The following is a 21,842-nucleotide window of genomic DNA, read 5'->3' on the forward strand; positions in this document are numbered from 1 at the left end:
ACATTAGTAGAAAAATAATAATTGTGCGAACACATTTTATTTTATTCATTTATTCAAATTAATCTATTTACATAGTCAAAAGATATTTACTTAGTCTCTACAATGTGCACCTCCTGTGCCAAATTGTGATGCGATGGTGAACCATAACAGGCAAAATGTCTTCTCGTGCTCCTTAAGAATAATATGTAATTGTCTATTGTTATCTGGCAAAGTGGGGATAATTTCACAAAAATGATATTTTCTCACCTTTCAGCCATGTAGAAGGTTTTGAAACAGTCTTTGGAGATAATAAAAATTTTATTACAGAAACAATTGCTTGACTCCAGCCAGGAGGAGCCTAAAAAACAGAGAAAAGTTGGTTGTACCCATGGTTTTAGGACACTTCTAATCACAGATAGAAATGGTAATCCTGATAAGTCTGTGCCCAACAAAAGATGATTGAGGCTTACAGTAGGAATTACTTCTACTAGAACTTTAGTTTGGATTCTAGAAGGCTCTGCATACAAGGACTGCCAGTTAATTAGAGATGGGAGAATAATTTAAAAAATAAGAAAAATCACCAGGTATACCCAAGATTGTATTGACATTCAAGTGAGCACAAAGTGAAATAGGGTAATTTTTTTTTTAACTGTGAAAGAATAAGAATGTTGGTAAGATGGTAGGAAGAGAGATTTTAACTTAAAATAAAATTCCGAACCAAACAAAGTTGGAAGAAAAATACTGTCAATTAAAAAAAAAAAAAGTGGATTTTTTAGATGGAAACTATGTAATAAAGTTAATTTAAGACGTGCAAGGTAATCTAAGATGAAACATGGGTGATCCACATTTTTCTGTTTTTCTGTGTTCATCTTCATGTTTAAAGTTTAAATCAGTTTATTATCAAAGCACCCAAATTAACCTCTGAATACATTGTGTTCATTCAAGGTTGTGTTTTTCAACTTTGAGGAAGACAGAAGCGGCCTTGCCAAGGGGTGAGGGAGAAAAAGCAGGGTTTATAAAAAGGTTGAAGAGGAACCATTTAATTCTCACCGTACCAGGCTTTCCTAGGAATGATTATGTGCTTCTTATGAATGTGACATTGAAAATCTGTACTTTTTATAGTACGCAGTGGCAAAAAAATGTAAGCTGTAAAATGTTGCTTTAAAAACGTGTTTAAAAACAGTGTTCTGACACTTTATTGCACAATGAGCTCTTGCATTAAGCATTTATGGCAGCTACAAATTCACAGCATGGTTTTGATGCAGTAATAAAAAGCACCAAAATGGGTCCAACTGACATTTTACAGCCAGAACAAAGGGTTGAAAGTTTAACACTTATCTATAGCTACTACATGTTACATATTAGCTCCATTATCTATAACAAAACTACATATTACCCACACCAAAGATATTTCTAACAGTAAATTATTAGTAAATTTAGTATTTCAATCACTTTCAAGGACAAAGAACATAAAATTTACATGGTCAAACAAACTTAATTAGGAGAAACGCCAGTGTTTACTTGTGACCCCTTAGTGCATACGCAGTTCATCCAAAACCCATCCTTGCCAAAAGGAATGGACTGATCTCATTTTTACTCTTCTCTGGAGTTCCAGTCAGTCCCTAGTCTTTTTCGTGCCCATTAAAAATATTGGGTCAAAAATTCTTTCAAGTATTCTGTATATTTCCTCCTTGGATGTTGGCCAAATATTGAGAATGTCTTTGATACTCTCAGTTAGCCAACACAATCACAAGCATATAATTGAGTACAATCTGCCTCCTATTCACATCCCCAAGTACCACCACCACAAGTGTGGCTCTTTAATCACTATTGGATTAGTATGCTGGCTGAGCGATATTTGCCTGTAGCTTATCCAAAACATATATCAGTCTCTTAGTTGCTGGTTTGAAACGTTAAGAGATTGGGTATTTGAAAACAAGTGTCCTATAGAATTCGGGTAGTTCATATACAGGATTTCCTAGGTGCGTTTATGTCTTAAAAGAAACAGAGTTAACTAGGTGGATAATGGCTGGATAGCATTTTCAATGGCAGTGAACAATCTGAGGCTTCACTTCGTTTACGAATTTATCTAATGAAGAATAACTAGAATTATTTTACCAAGCCAATTTTTTTGTGTGTGTGTATGTGTGAAATTACCACTGCCCAAAGGCTCATAACTTAGAAATAACATAGTCCAGTTTCTCAACATTGCAGCAGAAGCCAGGTTGCCTTTGCCTGAATAGTGTTCATTAGTTTTAATGTTGGACAGACATTTTGGGATTGAGTTATAAAAAGACATTGTCCAGCCAATCTATTCTCAATATTCTGGACAAATCAAGTACATGCCATCAGTGATCAAATTATTTAAGATAGCTTTTTAAAAAATGGATCAGAAAATGTAATATTCTGTAATATCCATAAATGTAATATCCATAAATGTTTTATCTGGTTTCATTCTTTCTTAGAAGATTTTAACATACATTGTCGGTTGATTTTTACCTGAGCTCTTTAATTACACTAGTATCATGTAGATATATGACAACATATACCTAGAGTCAGAAATCTTTAACTTCTTGAAAAAATGTCTTAAAATCCCACATTTAAAATCCTGGGATGATACTAAAGTTCCTTTTGTTTCTTTTTGAGGCTACCTTGGATTCCTTAAATCACATGGTCTATAACATTGTCTTACATATGTAAAGTTGATACCACCTTTGAAAATATGACATGTGTGGTTGATAGCATAGAATACAGGGCTGTGTTTTTAGCTCAAAGATATCTCGCCAGATTTCATTATACATGTTATTCTATTAAATTCATAATCTCATAATACCAAGGCAGGCTATTCATTCTCATCTATGAACATGAGAAAAAAATACATTGAAGGGTAAAAATATATTTTAAAAATTGTTTTGTTAAATTAAACAAAAGTCATGATAAGGAAGGAATAAACTCCACTCCTCTGTTACTCTTACTAGCTTTTTCTAATTACGAATGTTATTAATACTATTGTAACGAAGTCATACAAGGTGGGAATGAAGAACATGCATCATAAACGTTTGCTGTGACCCATGCCAACCCATCTCACTATTAAGAGTTTGATATTATTCCCATATTTTTCTTATGCCTATTTAAACATGTATATACAATTTTAATGAGATTATACAACTTGCTTTTCACAAGTAACAATATAACTGAGTCCTCGAGTTTAGAAAGGCCACCTCTTCCTGCCTTAAACATTATTTTTAAAACGCCTACATTTTGTGATTTTATTTTATTTTTTTTCACTTAGATTTTTCAAAACACCTATCACTTGGAGAAGTTGCGCTGGTATAACAATTTTATTTTTATTTCAAAGTGCTTAGCCTACAGTCACAATGACATGTAGTAAGTTATTATAATTTTTCGACTCTGAGTTTCAAATAAAATCCAAATGCCATAGGAGAGAGAAGAGCAGAGGTTTATGAAAGGAATCTTAACTTAAACTAGGCCAACAACCAAGATAAGTAGATTGGTTGATTGTTTTAAATTGGACTCTAGTAGAAGATAAAGTGCAGAAATATCTGCTGAGAATTCTTGGTGAAGTTCTCAAATTACATTAAAAAATTCTCTCTCGCGCGCGCGCGCTCGCGCGCGCTCTCTCTCTCTCTCTCTCTCTCTCTCTCTCTCTATATATATATATATATATATATATATTCTATCAACATAAAAAATGCCTGGTTACATTAATGCTTTAAAAGGTTGAAACTTGGAAGGGCACCAAGGGAAGAATTAAGAAAGATTGCCAAGAGCAAAGATGTGTCATTAGAGACCAAGGCTAAGACCAAGGCTAAAACATACCCTTGTATTTTTAATTTCTATGTACAGATGCAAACATTGGACAGTGAAAAAGGCTGATAGGAAGAAAACATAATAATTTATTTGAAATATGGTGTTGGAAGAAAGCTCTATGGATGCCCTGAGCTGCCAATAAATGAACAAGCGGGTTGTAGAGCAAGTTGATTCTGTAACATCACTGGAGGCAAAAATGACTAAAATGAAGCTGTTCCACATTGGGCACATCATGAAAAAGCAGGGTTTTTGGAAAAGACAATAGTGCTGGGGAAAATAGAAGGCAGCATTAAAAGAGGAAGAACAAATATGAGATGGACTGACTCCAAAAAAGAAGCTCTAGTCATGACTGCAGGAGCTGAGCAGGGCTGTTGAGGACAGGACATTGTGGATGTCAGGCATTCATAGGGTTGCACCTACACAGCACATAACTCATACACATTGGAAAGAGAGGGAAAGGGTGTCAGGGTGGAGGTATGTAGGAATAGGAGAGCGAGAAGGGAAGAGAAGCAGTTAAAAGCACGATCTTTTCAAATGCAGATACCAACTCCCAGTTTTTTAAAAATAATCATCAATAAAAATAACTTCCAGATGTTTAACTGTAGATAAGAATGAAAAATAATGTTTGATTCACTGAAATGTTAAATACTAATTCAAGCCTCTAAACCTGGATGTTTATTTTAAAATGCTTGCAAATGATTTGGTGGTAGTAATCATGATAACAGATATAAAAGTTAAACATCAATCTTAACAACATCTTTTTGAGGAAGTTCATATATTAATATGAAAAGTAATGTTGATATTATAAACTGATGATAAACAAAATTAAATTCAGTTATTACAGTAAATATGTTTAAGATTATAAAGTTATGTTTAAATTAATAAGAAAAAAGAAAATTGGCAAGTGATCAGGTGCCTCCAAAAAAGGAGAAAGAAGTTGAAAGATACATTCTGTGCTGCCTTTTCAAAAGATTTCTTTCTAAAATTGAAAGTAATTATCTTTTATATTACTATAGACCTGAAGGTTTTAACTTAGGGTCCATGGAACTCCTAGCATAGCTATGGGAGATCCATAGATCCCCTGAAATTCTATGCAAAATTCGGTGGCTGCTTGTGGTGGTGATGTGTACATGTGTGCATCTCCCCATATAAATATACGTGACATCCATCACAATCACAAAGGAATTCATAGCCTCAAAAGGTTAACAATCAGTGATATAGACCTCAGAGTGTACAAGGCATTTTCACAGTTATTAACTAGTTTGATCCTTACAACATTGGAGCAGAGCTGGCACTAAGCCCAGGACAGTTGTGTTCTGTGTCTCTATAGTCCAGAGAAAAGTGACCTGGAAAAAGTAGTATTGCTAAACTACAGTTACTAAATGTATAATCAAATCTTTCCTGACAGTATTTGTATATGACATTGAAGGAAAAAGACGTGAAGACATTTCATCAATGCTTGGATGAGGTCACATATTTTTATTGTGGCGAAAGAGGGTGAGATCCTTCCCAGTGTTTCTTACCTAGTACCTGTTAGCCAAACTCACCACCAGTTAGTAAAGACATGAGTATTGCGTAAGTGGTAAACACTCCACTTTAATGATGTCAGTTGGGGGGAGGTGGGGGCTTCTTTAATATAATGGTAGCTGCATGCATTTCTTTGAACCTCAGCATTTGAATGCCAAGACATTTGAAACAGGAGAGTTATTGCCTGAAACTCTAGTTTAACTACTGTTCTTCAAATTAGTTATGAAATAACACAAGGGGGAGAAAGACTCATCATTAAAAAAAAAAAGAAAACCTTAGGAAATTATACCTTTATACATACCCATTCTTTCTTAGAAGAGTGCTTTTATTCACTTTTTATCCTGAAACACAGACATCCCATCATCTGAACTTCAGTCAAGCTAAAGCACAATAAGTAGAAGCTAAAATATTTTTTAAATGTCTAAATTTTAGCTATTCAGAACCTTGACCCTGTGCCTATCCAAGTCCTAACCATTGCTGGTGGCCCAGTTGAGGTATATGGCATGATGAAGCTGGTATATTGGAATTTTCATACAACTTCACTTTAGCTACTAACTGATATTTCATCTAGTATGTCTCATAAAATGTAATTAAGCATAGAAAAAACATTTAGTAATAATATACTAACCAGCTCTTAGTCTATGCCAGGCACTATTTTAACCATTTTAAAATCAACTAGCTTATGGTGCTTCACAAAGATCATTTAAATCCTAATCTTATCCTTATTTTAATGGAAGGAAACTGAGCTTCTAGAAGTTTAAGGAAAACGCCCTATATGTAAAGAATTCAAATGATTCAGTAAGACAAAGGCGAGCAATAAAATAGAAAAATGTGATTAAGAAATGAGCAGTAATATACAAAATTGGAAGCGCAAATGGAAAGGTGTTCAACCATATTAACCATGTTATATTAAAACTATAATTTCCTCCTGATAAGCATAAATTAAAAAGTCAGGAAATGTCAAGGGTTGTCAAAGATATGGGACAATGGGTACTTTTATCCAACAATGATACGCATATCTGCTGGTACAGCCACTTTGGGAATGAGTACGACAGCTTCAGTTAATCAAGCTGAACAGGTGTATATCCTCAGCCAGTGCTACTACCTCATATATATACTTTCCAGAAACCCTAGCATAAATACATCAGAGACTTACCCATGAAGAACTTTTTGGAATAAGGATTTAGACCTAGATACTCTTAGCTTTTGAATTCTTGCATACAGCTACTACCCTTTGTCAAAACTAACAAGAGGTTCACTTGTATTTATACAAGTAATATTTCTACCACACATAGAGCTCCAAGTAAGCCCCAAAGAGGCCTTAGAAGGAACAGAAATATTGAGAGCATATGGTATGTTCAGAGACAGTGAGACATTCAAGTAGACACCAGTCATTAGTCATGAGTCACTCTCCAACTGGGTAAAGATGTGTGGATTCCTATAGTCGTGGAGCACTCCTATTAAGAAGCAAATAAATACCGATAATGAACTCTGATAGGTCTCTTTAAGGTTCTGATTAAAGCAAAACAGCTCCTTCCTTTGTTGTCAGCATTGTTTTTGGATGCCAACAAAGTCCTTCTCACTTAGAGACAGATGCTGCTTCTAGGAATTGGAGACAAGATATCCATTTTTGCTTAGCTGAAATATACAACCGACACAATTAAACTCATTTAAACATAAAAATCATTCCCGTGCTTATGTACTCACAAACAGCAATCTCAACATCTGTAGTTAATAGATCATCCAATAACAAACACTTTCTCGTAAATACACATGCTATATTTGATTATTCAAACCATTCCAGCCAATACACCATTCAAAATATTGATTTAAAACTATATATATTTTTTTGCAACCATTAAGCTATTAATGAGTTCCAGAAATCATGTCTTGAGAAAATATTGGCAAGTTTTCTGTCAGAGGAATGCCTAACAAAGAATTTTCCAATAATGTCCCAGGACATCAGAGCATTTTTTTTTTCAGTACCATGTTTAGTTATAGAATTATACATCCTACGAGGCGTATTTTTTCCCTAAAATTAATACGAACTACACCTAAGAGTGTTTTTAATCAAGATCGTCTCTAGAAGGATGCTTATAGGTACTGCATCTAAGTATGTGAAAAACATATTAGGTGATGGCCCTGTGTCAGAACCAACAGTCTTGATGTTATCACTAATCATCGAACCTTCTTCCTTAGGCACCAACTCCAGTACAGGTGGGAAAAAAAATAATTGCATTTAGGTGTGTTCTGCTCTGGTAGGCCCACTGAAAGTGGCTTTTCTGCCTCACTCAGGTGGTTTCATGGGAGTGGGGATTGATCTGTGAATCTCTTGCATGATATGTTTGAAATTTTTATATGAGCGTGAAGTGTCAGGTGGTGTCAAACTCAGTCATTACTAGGCAACAGGGGGAAGCTGAGTGGACAAGGAGTTGCCATTTTCATAAGACATGGCTCTGTCTTGATTTTTTATGGACAGCAGGTCTTGGGCTTTTCTGCAAGGTGCAATCAAAGGTAGCATTGTGGACTTGATTTTAGTATAGTGAATGTAAATAAAAGCTAATTCTGTTATGTGCTGATTCTCTTAAAAACACTCAATTCATTGAACTTCTTTTGATTTCTTTCCTTTTCTATGTGTTTCACTACACCTTCCAGATTCCACTTTTCCTCATAAAACATAAAAGGAGTGTTACCACTTGTCTCTTCAATGGGCTACATCCTCTCCTCACCACTAGCAAAGGCAAAATGTTCTCCAGCACTTAAGTATGCATTTTGAACAATGATGGCATATAACCCAGGAGTGGAAGAAATGCCACGTGAGACCACCACGTACTGGGATTCATTCTGAAGTCTCTTTTCTTGTAAACTCAGTAATGCCATAAATTACTTAGCAAGAAATGAAGCACCGGGTGAAAGGAGACACCTTGATTTATTAAGTTTTTTTTTTTTCCTGTTTGCGCTTCCCATTTTCACAGTCCTTTTGCTGAGAACCTACTCTAACACCACTAGCTCATGGAGGTCTGTATGTTGTTACACTGAAACTTGACGGAGGCATTTTTACATTATAGAATCTACTCCTCGTAGTGCTTCTTAAATGTTTTCATTGTCTGAACTCACATCTTGTAGCTGCGGAAATAGGAATGTTTTCTTTAGATCAAATCACCGTGTGGTGAGGCATGGGCCGCTTTTCAGTTTAATGCAAATTCTGTTTTTTGGTTTTGCATAAAATACCCATTGCCTTTGAGTTGATTATTTTCATGTTATTAAAGAAATGCTGATTGTAAGATCGAGACGATATTAAATGGAAACTTCTTTATTTAAAAGAATCTCCACTTATGTGATGGTATGCCAAGATCAGAGTTTCATTTGTGGATAACATTGTACATGCTTTTTGTATTGCGAATACCTTCTTACTGCAAAACTTTTAAAAATGTTGACAGTTTATGTTGCTATTATCTTTAATTTTCCACAACACGTAAAGTAACCAACTATGACATTATAAAATCATTATTCCTAAATCATCAAATTTTCTTAAGTAATTTCCAATTAATTATCTCCCTCATTATGATACTAGAACTCAACTTCTGAGGGTGGGGATGTGAGAGTTGTTCTTTTTTCAGCAATTTATAAGTTTAATTTGTCCAGTTAATCAATGGGTGGCATTTGTTCCTTCTATAACCTCCGTGTTCATTTTCTGTTATGATTCCATAAGAGACGTGGCCAAATTTTCAGTTACGTTAGATAAAATCAGGCAGGTAATAATTAGAAATCAGATCCAGAGCTTTGTAGGGAAGTTGCCAAAATCTGTTGAATAAGTTTTCTACTACGGGTGGTAAAAAGATATTTTGATGTTGGGAAAGCCATCTGATATTTTATTGCCTCTCTTTTATTGCAAAAATGGTTTTTTGTTTTTGTTTTTGTTTTTTAGAGAGAAAAAAATCATTCTTTGGGCATTTTTCTAAAACACAAAAATCTTTTACTCAGTTTTTCTCACTGTTTCTTAAATTATGAACATATCATTGAACAATATTTTAAGACTATAGCTAACACTAATTTATTTAGATCTCTACATAACTTGAAATAAAAAAGAATGAAAAAGATTTGAAGAAACTTTTGTCTTTAATCAATAACCTTTTCTTAAGTAATTTAAACAGTAACCTTTTTTTCTTAAGTAATATTAGTATGTCTTAAGAATATAAACCAGTAGCAAAGAAGTGCTTGACACATTGTTGGAATATTCATTTTTAATCTCTTTTGAAAGCACTTCAGGAGCAACAACTTATATACAAATAATTGATGTGCTAATTTTAAATCTTTCTTGTCTGGTTTCTTTCCTCCTTTCTCAAACCTAAAGCCTTATTAGTGAAGTTCTACTACAGGTTTTGATGTTATTACAGCTTCAGAAAACCCAAACCAAATGTCATGTGTCTTTTTCAAAAGAAACGCAGCATGCCTCATAGTGAGCTGGACTCCTTCTGATTTTCTGTGAATTCCGTGATGGAATTTTTATTTATGTCAAGATCAAGGTCAGGAACAAATGATTTTGTTATATAATCATGCTTGTGAACAAAGAAAAGTTTACCAGTCTGTTAATGCTTTGATCTATCCTGTAACAAGGGAAGTTAAAATGATAGAATCATGATATTTTAGAATTAGAAAGGTCCTCAGAGATAATCAGGCCCACCCCATTTGTTTTAGACTAAATTTGATCTGGAGGAAATTGAACCCTAGAAAAATTAAGCAACCTGCTGAAAGCTCCCCATATTATTCATGGCAGACTTTAGAGTAGCCATTGAATCTTCTACTGCAATTTCTCTACTGCATTCCCTCTACTATGTTTTAAATATTTTCCTTTGTCCATTTTTAACTTTGTTTTGATTTTATTTCTATGAGCTACTTTTCCAAACCTATTGCTTATATTATCTAATAGGAGATGAATGTGTATCTCTCTGAAAAACATTTTTAAAGCCAGTTCTCTAGTTTTATGTACATGCAATGAAAAGGAAGGTAAAATGTTGTAACATATCCAGGAAATCTGGGATTAAACCCTATATATTTATAATAATTTAATGCTTGTAATAGATGAGTTGAAGAAAAGAGCTTGAGTTATTTGGAACATTGAAATTCACTTTATTTAGATTCCAGCCTTCTAAAGTTGTCGCATTTCAGTTACAGAGTAAAATTGCTTGACATCTTTTTATCTTAGTTTTTCCTTCTTATTCCATTTTGCAAAAATACAGGGTTTTCTTTATCGTTCTTTAAATTGGAAAATTGATCCCTATCTTCTGACTTGCAAAACAGATCCCACTTATTGCGTGCCTGTGTATAAGGCATAGTTTAAGTGTTTTCCCCAAATATTCTCATTTAGAACACTCCAGAACCCCATGAAGTAGGTTTTGCTATAACCATTTGTCAGAAGAGAAACCTGAGGTTTAGAGAAATTAAGTATCTTGCCCAGGGTCACAAAGCTAGTAAGAGTTAAAGCAGAGATTCAAAACTAAGAAATCTAACAATAGAACACTTGATATCATGTTTAAAATATGATCCTATATAAGATTCCCAGAGTCAATTTCTTTCTCAATAGAAGTTATATCAGTAAATGACACTCTTTTATTCATGTCTCCATATTTTTACCTCGAAGAACCTGACAATAATCAGCAGGTCACTGGAAGTGTTCCAGTAGAGATGAGAGTCATCTTTCAAAAATATATGCAAATGTTGAATAGTATGGATATAACTTCTCAGATTCTATAAATTTTAGGGATTTTTTTGTGCGTGTATGTGTGAAATGAATTTCACTAGGGTATAGGATTGAAAATAATTCTTATAGGATTTTTAGTTAGAACCACATCCACATTGCCAATAAAATTTTTAAATCGAGGTGTTTGTTGTTCAAATAGTGTTTCAAAGGCACGATTTCTCCCTTTTGCTTAGCTTTCATTGATTGTACTATGGCAGAAGAGTTATAAGAATGCTGTCTTTCGAAGACCAGACATCAGAATATTGATGTCTTTAGATGCCTTCTGAAGAAAAACAAAATATTGTTAGTACTGTTTAGCCTGGGTTCTCCCCATTTTCCAAAGCAGAAAATGAGGCAAAGATTTATGTGTGCATAGTTTATTTGGAATAGAACAGAGTTGTGAAAATGGAGTAGTAAAACACAGAGAGAAAAAAAAAATGCTGGAATGCTTGTCAAGTTGCCACAGAGCTCAATGGCTATGGAGAATTTAAACTTCCCTTTGATCTTCTGAATAGCCATATGAAATGCATCTCAGAACTATCCACCTGGGGCAAGGAGGGGGAGGCATTTGTTCACCTGCATTTGTCTCCTATTGTCAAGTTCTCTGCACTTTATGTTTGTACAAGCCTGAACACTGAGAAGGTCCCCACAGGCTCTACACTTTGCATTCAGAGAAACCCCAGGACAAGAAGCAAGAGAAATACTATTGTGAGTGTTCAGAGCAAAACCCCTCTGATTGCATCTGCCCAAAGCTGGTCAAACTTGCTGAGCTCATCACTGTGGAGCAAGAATAGACAGATGCAAGAGGATTTGGAGTGGAATATAAGAGAAGTTCATTTCAAGGGCTTATTACACCCTCCAATTTTATTCTTCATTCCATATTTCTAATAGATAGAGAAGTATATGATATATAACAGGAAGAGAATAACAGGCAGTCTCAAATTTGGAGCATGACTTACCTATCTAAACTCAAAACTAATTGCTCATGGATTAACATTAGTTAGAAATATTGTGGGGAAAGGAACACGGTGTTACAGACTCCTGGGGATTGCAGAGATAGAAGGGATCACGAAATGTCATTTAGTCCATATGCTGCCCGAAAGCAACTAATTCGCAACATATTCTATTGTCTTGACATTTAAATATAGTCAATTGGCACAATTACTTTTCAGAACAAAGTTTTACTTACTCTCTTGGATAGAGTGTCAGTGCTGGCTGTTGGAAACACAGAATGAATTCAGCAGTTATTCTTCTCTCGATTAAAGGTAATTTAGCAACTCTGGGCTTATCAAATTCTCACTTATAAATAAGGTTATTTGATGATTAACAACTCAATAAATAGGAATCAGGCATGCATGAACAGAAGAGTTGCACACACATTTTCCAACAAAAAGTTTCTATGACCTTTAGTTTAAATATGAGCTCATGGTAAAACTTGTTCTTAATTTTTTTTTAAACCTTGATCTCTAGACGTAAATGAAATCAACATCTCCACTTGTGCCTTTGGTAGGATATCAATATTTGATCTGAAATCTCTTCCAGGAGTGTTTTACTTTTTCTTTGGGCCCACGTTGTTGAAATTTTTTGTTTGCCATCTATGGGTATCAATTCAAACTACATCAAACAAAACACATGCATATATACAGGCATGTATACAAGAATGTACATATATACACACACACATTCATACACACATATATACATACATACACACAAACATGCATTAGCTGCCCTAATAAAATTTTCATAGAATTTCTGGCTAAATGTCATTAGGATTCTTTCTAACTCTTAATGCTGCTTTTGCCATAGTGGCTTAATCTTGAAATGTAGGCACCAAGAGCTTCAGAGTTATGTTCTGTCAGCCTGGCATACTCAGCGTAAAGGGATGTTTCTTCCCACTAGCTCTAGAAAAATTCTCAGGATACACTCTGATTGGTCATTGTGATATTTATCCATTTGTGTGACTAGGAGGATAAAATGATCCGATTGGCCAGGGCTGGAACACATGATGACTCTTAGAAAAGGGGACAGAGTCCAGATCTCCCAAACTTCATAGAGTGACGTTAGAGGATCAAGTGAATCTTTAAAAATACACCTCAGTGTTGTTACCAAAAGAAGAAATGATGAGGCTACCAAAAAAAAAAAAAAAAAAAAAAAAAGGAGGTGTACCTTTCATGTTTCTCTACTGACATTTGTGAGTTCAGAAAGACTATCTCCCAACTAGTCCAGAAGCCGCTTGAAGGCAGAGGCTGTTTCTTATTAATCTCATAACTATCATCTGTCAGAGTCCCTGGCACTCCTTATTGATTATAAATTGAACTGATCACAAGTCTTTTAATTAAAGATATCACATTAGTGTCATTTAATTTATTTGTGGAACAAATCAAACATTTCAAAACCATATATGACAAAGAACAACTATCATCTAATTCAGATTACACCATGCAAAATAGATCGGTAATCAAGATATCTACCAAATAGAGAGGATCAACTGCTTAAGAAAAATTGTGTGCATAGCACTATTGAGATCTGCTTCCATTTTTATCCTCAAAATATTTGGTAATTCATAGTAATTTTTCAAATTTTATGTGTGTAAATAAATGTGCAAATTAATAAAATTCTATTGTTTCATCATGAATAATGAATTGCTACAAAATCTTCAATAAGAAAACTAGATTTGCCACATTTTAAGCATTTCAACCAAAACAGAAGTGGAAATCCATTAATATGTAGTCTACAGGTTTTTCTTTGTGCTTAATCTTTTATAGAAAACAAACTGTAATATCGTTAGATAAAAAGAAGGCAATTGGGTATATATGCAGGCTTGGACATTCTTTTACCATCACATCTTATCTGTCACTCACATGGGGATGAAATAATATCTCCTGCTTTAAAAGAAAAAAATTCCAAAGTGCTGAAACAATTTTACACAATTCATGGTGAATATAAAAATAACCTACAATAGGGTCTTATGCCAAATTAGGCAGCACTTTAGAGAAGCAGGGAATAAAGGCTCATAGAGAGCAAGCTAGGAAGGGAGCATTCTCCTCCTTGTCAGAATAATTGGTTCATTAAATGGAAGGAGAGAAGGAGAAGAGATAAAATGGGAGGAGAGTTCCCACTATTAAAGATGTATTGCACATGGTTTCTCTCAACTTGCCTCACAGCATCACGGCCGATATACACAGACCCTAATAAGCAACAAAGCGAGACTCCCGATTGTTCAAATCTTTTTTTTTTTTAACCCAATGATAAAGAGGAGGGTGCTCCAGTTCCCATAATCCCAGGGATCAGGCCCCAAAGCTAAGCAATAGGAAGAAAGGGCTGATTAAAGCCACAGCAGTCAAGACCTTTGTGCAGTCGTGATAGGTGGGTGTATATAGACACATGCCCACATAAAGAGCACACATATGGTCAGTGGAGTGCTGTGAGCAAGCCTCTAGGATGAATAGCGCCATTATAAACATAAGTCATTATTAGTAGCCAGCATAAATAGGTTGACCTGTCATGGGGTTAAGATCTATGATCCACTGGGACTTGCTACTCTTCAGAGCAAGGGGATGCAGCTACTGTGTAACAGAAAAATGTCTTGAGAACACATCCAAGGGCCCATGGAAAAGTAGTTGCTTGTAGATGTTGTCTTTAATTAAAGTGGTTATTGTAGAGAGAAGGTCGTCAGTTGGAGGTGACCCTTGGATCAAGTTTTGATCTCCAACTAACTGTTCAGTTTTATTCAACAGACAAAGAGTCAGGAGGGAACCAGAGGGAATAATATCAAGGCAGGAGACACATTTACTTGTGATGTGTAAAACCATAAAAGGTTCAAAGTTTGGGTTTTGGTTCAAATAAAATCCCAAGAGTTCAGAGGGTTTTTTAAACCCTCTGAACCTCATCAATGCAGAGAACCGGCTGAAAGAAATCTCACAAGAGCAAAATGGTCCTTGGAACTTTTGGCTTTTCACTAACAAATCTGGCCAGAAAAATACCATCAGCAATTTAGGCAAGTCCAGGCAGATGACAAGGAAATTGTGCCTTAAATGTCCTACAGGGCAGCTTTTCCAGATTTTAGCTCTTATTTGCCCAAAGAAAACGGGAGTATGAATGGAGACACAAATGCTGTACATAAGTCTGGTCAAGAAACAAACAAAACTAGAAGGGCTAGCAGTCACAGATGACTAAGATTAGGAAACTATAGAACCAGAGAACACTTAAGATTTGGTGTAGCAACACTGTCATCCAAAGCATATTTCATTTTCCAAGTTTTCCAACATTGCTACTCCTAGAAGCTTAGAAAGAGTAATGCTGGAAAGCTTGGACAAAACAGAGTGAGTCTCCAGTTTCAGAGCAGCTTACTCCCTTTCATCCGTTCACCCCATTCCCATTACTTCTCCCGTGAAGATACAGAACTGACCAAAGCTGAATGGCTAGTCTCTTCTCTTAGCATCCTTGCCTTGTTGTTTGCGATATGACCCTCCTGGGTTCTTGGTGTGCTCTTTCTCTGCTATGGCTACTCTGGGCTTTTTAACCAAGGATCTCTCTCAGCATCTCTCTCCTGGGCTTTTCTCCTGTTTTGGCCATAAATATGCTGTTAGCATTGTAGTTGGAAAGGACATGATAAAGCAGTTTGTTGTCGGGTGTCAATTTTAGAGAATGGCTTTATATGTTTTCCCTTCTAAGGTAAAGGCCCTTTAGTGAGGATTACTTATTAATAAAAAAGAAGGTAGTAATGTCCAGCTGGAGATGGAGAATCCTAAGAGGAGGAGGTCCTTAAATTTCATCATCTATACAACTGTACTGGATACTGTTGTACCACACTGGGGTCCTCACAGCCATTCCCCAGATTCTGGGACCACGTACCTATGTGAGATCACAACTGCATCTCTCTCTGGGAAATGCCCTTGACCTCAGAGATTGGCTTTGCCCAAGGAAACCCTCTCGCAGAGACAGATGCGGCCAAAGATTGGCAGATACACATACATATACTTATCTCAATCTGTGACAACTCTGAAGAGCCAGATCAGCTCCAGACCTCACCTCCCCTTTGTTTTAGGATCAGCTGAGGATTCGGTCACAACCACGTTGTCAGTCTTCCTCTCTCTCTGTCCAACTCCGCCTTCCTTACAAATGCAGCTCCTGAGATCATTCCCTAATAAACCTTCTGGCTCTAATTCTCTGTTGCCCCAAAACTCGATGCAGAACAGTAGATTCTCCTTACATTTTCAACAAGACCCGTTCAGCTTCCCATCAATACAATGTTCAGCAGAATACAGCTGCAGACAGCGGAGTAACTTATACCTTATATTAGGAAAAGGAGGGTGTTGTAGGGAGAGATGAAATGAGACTGCATGAGGAAGAGTGACTAGAGGTCAGTGGGGGCCTTGGCAATTACGGTGCATAATAATGGGTCTCAGCGTCCTCGAGGAAAACCCTCGCCTCTGTCAGATGAGCCATCATTCCATTTTCACCTTCCACCAGCAAACTTTAAAATCGATCGTTATTTTTTATATCTGCCCTCCATGTTGCAGGTACAAAAACATTTCGGAACAAATGTTATCAGTTCATTTTCCTATAAATAGAGATCTTAATTATCACATTTATTCATTTTATTTCTTTTGGAAGGTTTTTAGAGGTTGTATACCAATGACATCCCTTCTGAAGGATTTGCATTTGAAAGGCTGTTGTTCAAATTTAATTCACATTTGACACAATGTTTTCTCCCGCAGTACATTACTGAACATCTGAAAATCAGTTTTCAGCAGGTCCTACCTCTGATCATTTCTCTTTTTATCAGGGATATATTCTAAACAAATTTTGTATGTGTTGAAGAATTTTTTAAAAAAAAATCAGAAAATGTCTATATCCTTTATGTAGTCCCATTTTTATTTTTAAACTGCACTTCCTGTATTGTCTTCTCCATGGTAAATTCCGTCTGATGGTGTCTCTGGGCTTCCTGGGGCTTCCGGGGGTCAGAACAAGCATTAACCTGAAGGGAACACAGAGCCTTGTTGATGGAGAGTCACGATTAATTTCTATCTCTGCATCTTTTCTCTTCTCCTGTGAGAGCAAGTTGGTATGAAATCACTCCACATGCCCCTGTGGTTTGTTTTGCACATCAAGCTCTGGCAGTTCTCAGGGAACACGAAGGTTACATCCCTCCAACCCAGGCAAGAGCAAGGGCTCTCTTTAAGGGTATCAGGATGTACAGCTTCACTCCTGGCCCATTCTATTATCTCAGGGGGAAAAAATAATGCTAGGTCTTGACAGAAGAACTCCCCGTCACACACACACACCCTCCGCCTTCTTGAGGAGAGTTGTCCAGCAAGGAGATGAGAGAGAGCCGGAATTAAAAGCTCTTTGTTTTGCATATCATTCTCATATTCGAAAACCTTTTGTTCCTGTAGTGAGATTTCCACCACCACTCCCAGCAAACATAGACCCAAATCAGATGCAAACACAGGGTGCAGAGTAAAGTCAGAATGATGTGCTATCTTGTATCATTGCTCATTTTACAGGTTTTGTCAGTTTCTGAAAAATGGTGGAGGATAATTGGCTTGAGATGTAAAGCCACACTTGACTGTTCCAAGGAACAAAGAAAGACAGCTTTAGCCTACAGGACCATATTTTGTGAAACACACTATCCCTTTTTAATAATGAGCAAATACGCAGTGCTCCCTCTCAGCTCTGAAAATTCTGTAGATTTCCCCCTGCAATGTCTTACGAGGCATTTAAACGGGTGCCATTTGTAATGCTGTGGCCGGGCGTGTTGGGCAAAAAGAGCTTGCATCGTTATCTTAACAAAAGAGAATGACTGCAGCAGTCTAGTGTGGGTGTGCGAACGGCAATATCCGTCCAACGTATTTGACCTTATGTAGATAGCATCAGAAATAATCAAGACCCAGAAGCTGCCATCCCAGCCGCTATCGTGATCTTCTAGACATAGTCAACGTTTCCTGTGCAGAAGTGGGCAAATATTTGTCAAGAAACATAAATATGAAAACCTGACTTGGAATCCAGGTCACACGGGCAAGACAGAACGCGTAGCCAGTATTCCCTCAGGGGAATTGTAAACATGTTGTCGTAAAGAAGATGCGTTCCCCATCCAAACTTGGTCCTTCCGCCACACTGTCAGCCCCGCGTCACGTCAAAGGTATCCGTGGTAACACCCCAACCTTTTGTTCTCAGTTCCTTATTTGAACTCCATCACATTATTCTAACTTCTCTTCTTTAAATTCCCATCCCTACATGCCATTTCCCCTGTAATTTCCTCGCTCATTATACTCCGGGACCTCTGGCTTTCTTTTCATAGGACACACCAAGTTTTTTCTCTCCCCAAACCTTTGCCCCTCTACCTACTCTTACCTTAAACTAATCATTTACTGAGCTGCTTTCTCACCTTTTCAGGTCTCCCGCTAAATGTTGCTGCCCCGTCGAAGTCTTTCTTAACCAACTTTTCATAGTAGTTTTCTTCACTCCACTATTCTATATCTAAGCTTTAAGATTGTTATTTTACATAGCAGATAGAGTTTATAATTTTTATATATCTATTTTCTGCTTCATTCATTGAGTTAATATTTATTATAGTGGACACTATTTGTTGGTGTCATAGAACACAAGGAAGGATGGGCCTTGCCTTCTTTCCTCATTCGATTTAAACTATTTAAACTAGAAAAATGAACAAAAATGAATGGACACACACAAACACACACACACAACTGCATTGTTCTATAGCACCATCAAATTTATTTATTAAAAAGTATGTTTCACACTACCCTGGCTTAAACAGTGTTTTCGTTTTTGTTTTTTTTTTTTAGACTGCAATTTTTCTCATATTAGGACTTAAGTTGACAAAAGTGTGTTGTTTGTGAGTTTTAGCCAACACAAAAGGCTTGACAATCAGAGGGAGGCCCATAAGTCTGACAAGAAATCATTCGTAAAAGTATTTATACCAACGATGTTTTACTTTTTGTTTTTGTTTGCTTATTTTTTTCTATGATAATAAACTCTGAGAATATATATTAAAATTTTAATATAAAAATAAAACTATGGTTTTAAATATGCTGAAACTAATAGACAGCATGTAAGAAAACTTCATGATTTATAAATGATCGTGTAAAAATGGTGACCATGGATGGCCAGGGTGCATATTAGATCATGCCGGTCTATTATGATCATAAAGGTTAGATATGTGGATTTTGCAGTGTATTTTTATCAGTATTTGCATATTCTGTTAAGAATGTCCACATTGTGTGAGTCCTTCTTTAGAAGCTTATCTCTGTCAATAACTGTGAAGGGTTCATGATTCCATTTTACTTTCCAATTAACAAGGTAGCTTGCCACAGTTTTATAGATGCTGGCAGGAACATGAGAATTCAGAGACCTATGACTTGATTGCTCTCAGCACTGGAGGCAGCATAACACTATGTTTGTGTTAGTTCATCTTGACCTCCAAGTCCCAAGGGGCAATGTTGAGATGGCCCCAGGTGAATACTATGCACACAGTGGGTCTGTACCAAGCTGAAGAATGTTGACTGTCAGAAACCCCAAATTTTAAAAGATGCTGCCAGCAAAACTACCCAGTTTTTTTGTTTTGTTTTGTTTTGTTTTGCCCCAGAGAGAGAAATTGTTATCTTCTTCAGGGAAAAAAAAAATAAAAAAGTGCCCTTTGCCCCAGAGAAAGACATTATCTCTATCTTCCAAGGCTGTTGTGCTGTAAACATTCTTGAAAAGATAGCCTGGCACAAAAGCTGTTATAAGACAAATCCAAATGCCATCAAGAATTACCCTGAAAAAATATATATATATTACTCACTACCAAGTAGGCATGCTAAATAAATTCTCGATTTTAAATTAAACATTTTAACTAATAAGATAAAAGATCAATTAGGACAGTTTATATTTTCAATCTGAATCAAGATGTTTGCACAAATGTTGGATATTATTTAAACTTCATGGTTAAAAAGTCACATTCTAACATATTTTAAAGAAGGTGAACCCAGCTTTGGGATACAATAAAAAACTATCCTTCTGACAAAAATAGCCTAAAACTATTATGATAATATTTATGCCAAAAACATTGAAATGAGAATTTACATTTCTGAGAAAGAAATTGCTTCTTTTAGAAAATGATAAAATTTTAGAATTTTAGAAATTAATTTTTTTCTGGAAATTCTGTTACATCATAATATTTTTCATGTTAAATTACCATGATTTAACTCATACATTCCCCGTGTACTCTTCAGTTATAATTAATTACAACATACAGATTCTGCTTCGAAGAAGAAATTCGAAGCACAAGTTGAAGAAGATTTAGAAACATGTTAGGCCTATGGTTGGTTGAAAGGTTCTGCTTAAAGTGATAAAAATAAAGAAAACAGAGGTTCCCAATAAACTCCATCAACTGAAACGTTACACATTGCGATGTTTTCAGGTTTAATTCTCTCCTCATGCATTTATCAACTATCTACTCTTTCTAATGCCACTTACAGGATATGGGAAATAAGTGAAATATAAGATCTTGGCTGCACTTTCCAGGAACTCTCAGTCTAGAACAGGAGTATAAGGGCAGACACTTCGATCCAGCAATGACGCACAGTACGTTTCCTAAAGAGTAATAAATCATTGTGAAACCAAAGCATATTTTGAATTAATCACTAGGACATGACTGGACTTTACCCTCAGAAACACCAAAGTTAAATTTCTTTATGAAAGTAAAAAATGTCTTGATGCAAATACATAATAACCCAAATTCTGCTTTTCGTAAGCATTTATTTGTGACCTTGGTCAATTTAACCTCTGCCTCACTTTTTTTAAATTTGAGTATAAAGACAATATGTCTCTCAATTGTATCCCCTTGATCTATATGTCTATCTTTACTCAAATATCAAATTATACTGATACTGTAGCTCTGTAGTAAGTTTTGAAAAAGCAAGTGTGTACCTTCTAACATTTTTTCTTTTTTGATATTGTTTTAGCTATTCAGGGTCTCTTACATTTTCATAAGAATTTTAGGATCCGCCTCACAATCTGCAAAATATGTCACCTGGGATTTTGACATGGATCATTTTAAATACGTAGATGAAGTTTTACTATGATGTGCCTTGGCATAGATCTCTTTGAATTTCTCCTCTTTGGAGTTTGTTGAGCTTCTTGAATGTGTGGATAATTGTTTTTCACCAAATTTGGAAAGTCATCAGCCATTATTTCTTCAAACATTTGTTCTTCCTCTTTTTTCTATCTTCTCTCCTTTTGGTACTCTTGTACATATGGTAAAAGTACCTTACAGTTCTCTGAGGCTCTGTCCATTATTCCTCATTCTTTTGTCTCTTTGTTTTTCAGATTGCATGATCTCTGTCTACCTATAGTGCATTCTCTGTGTTTTTCATTAATTCAAATCTAGTCTGGAGCCTTTCTAGTTAGTATAATTTTTATTTCAGTTTTTGTACTATTAAACTCCAGAATTTTCAATCAGTTCCTTTTTAGAGTTTCTATTATTTTATTGGTCTATTTTGTTAAATGAGGTATTGTCAGCATACCTTCCTGTACTATTTTAAGCATGATTTCCTTTAGTTCTTTGAACATATTTATAATAAACTCAAGTCTTTGTCTGTGAAATCTACCATCTGAGCTCAATCAATAGCAGTTTCAACTCTTTTTTTTCCCCGAGTATGAGTCTTGCATTCCTGTTTCTTTGCATATCTAATAATGTTTTTTGTTCAAAACTGTGCATTTTAGAAAATATATCATAGAAATTCTGGATCTCAACTCC

Source organism: Pteropus medius, unplaced genomic scaffold (assembly GCF_902729225.1).
Source record: "Pteropus medius unplaced genomic scaffold, Ma_sr-lr_union100, whole genome shotgun sequence".
Taxonomy (NCBI): domain Eukaryota; kingdom Metazoa; phylum Chordata; class Mammalia; order Chiroptera; family Pteropodidae; genus Pteropus; species Pteropus medius.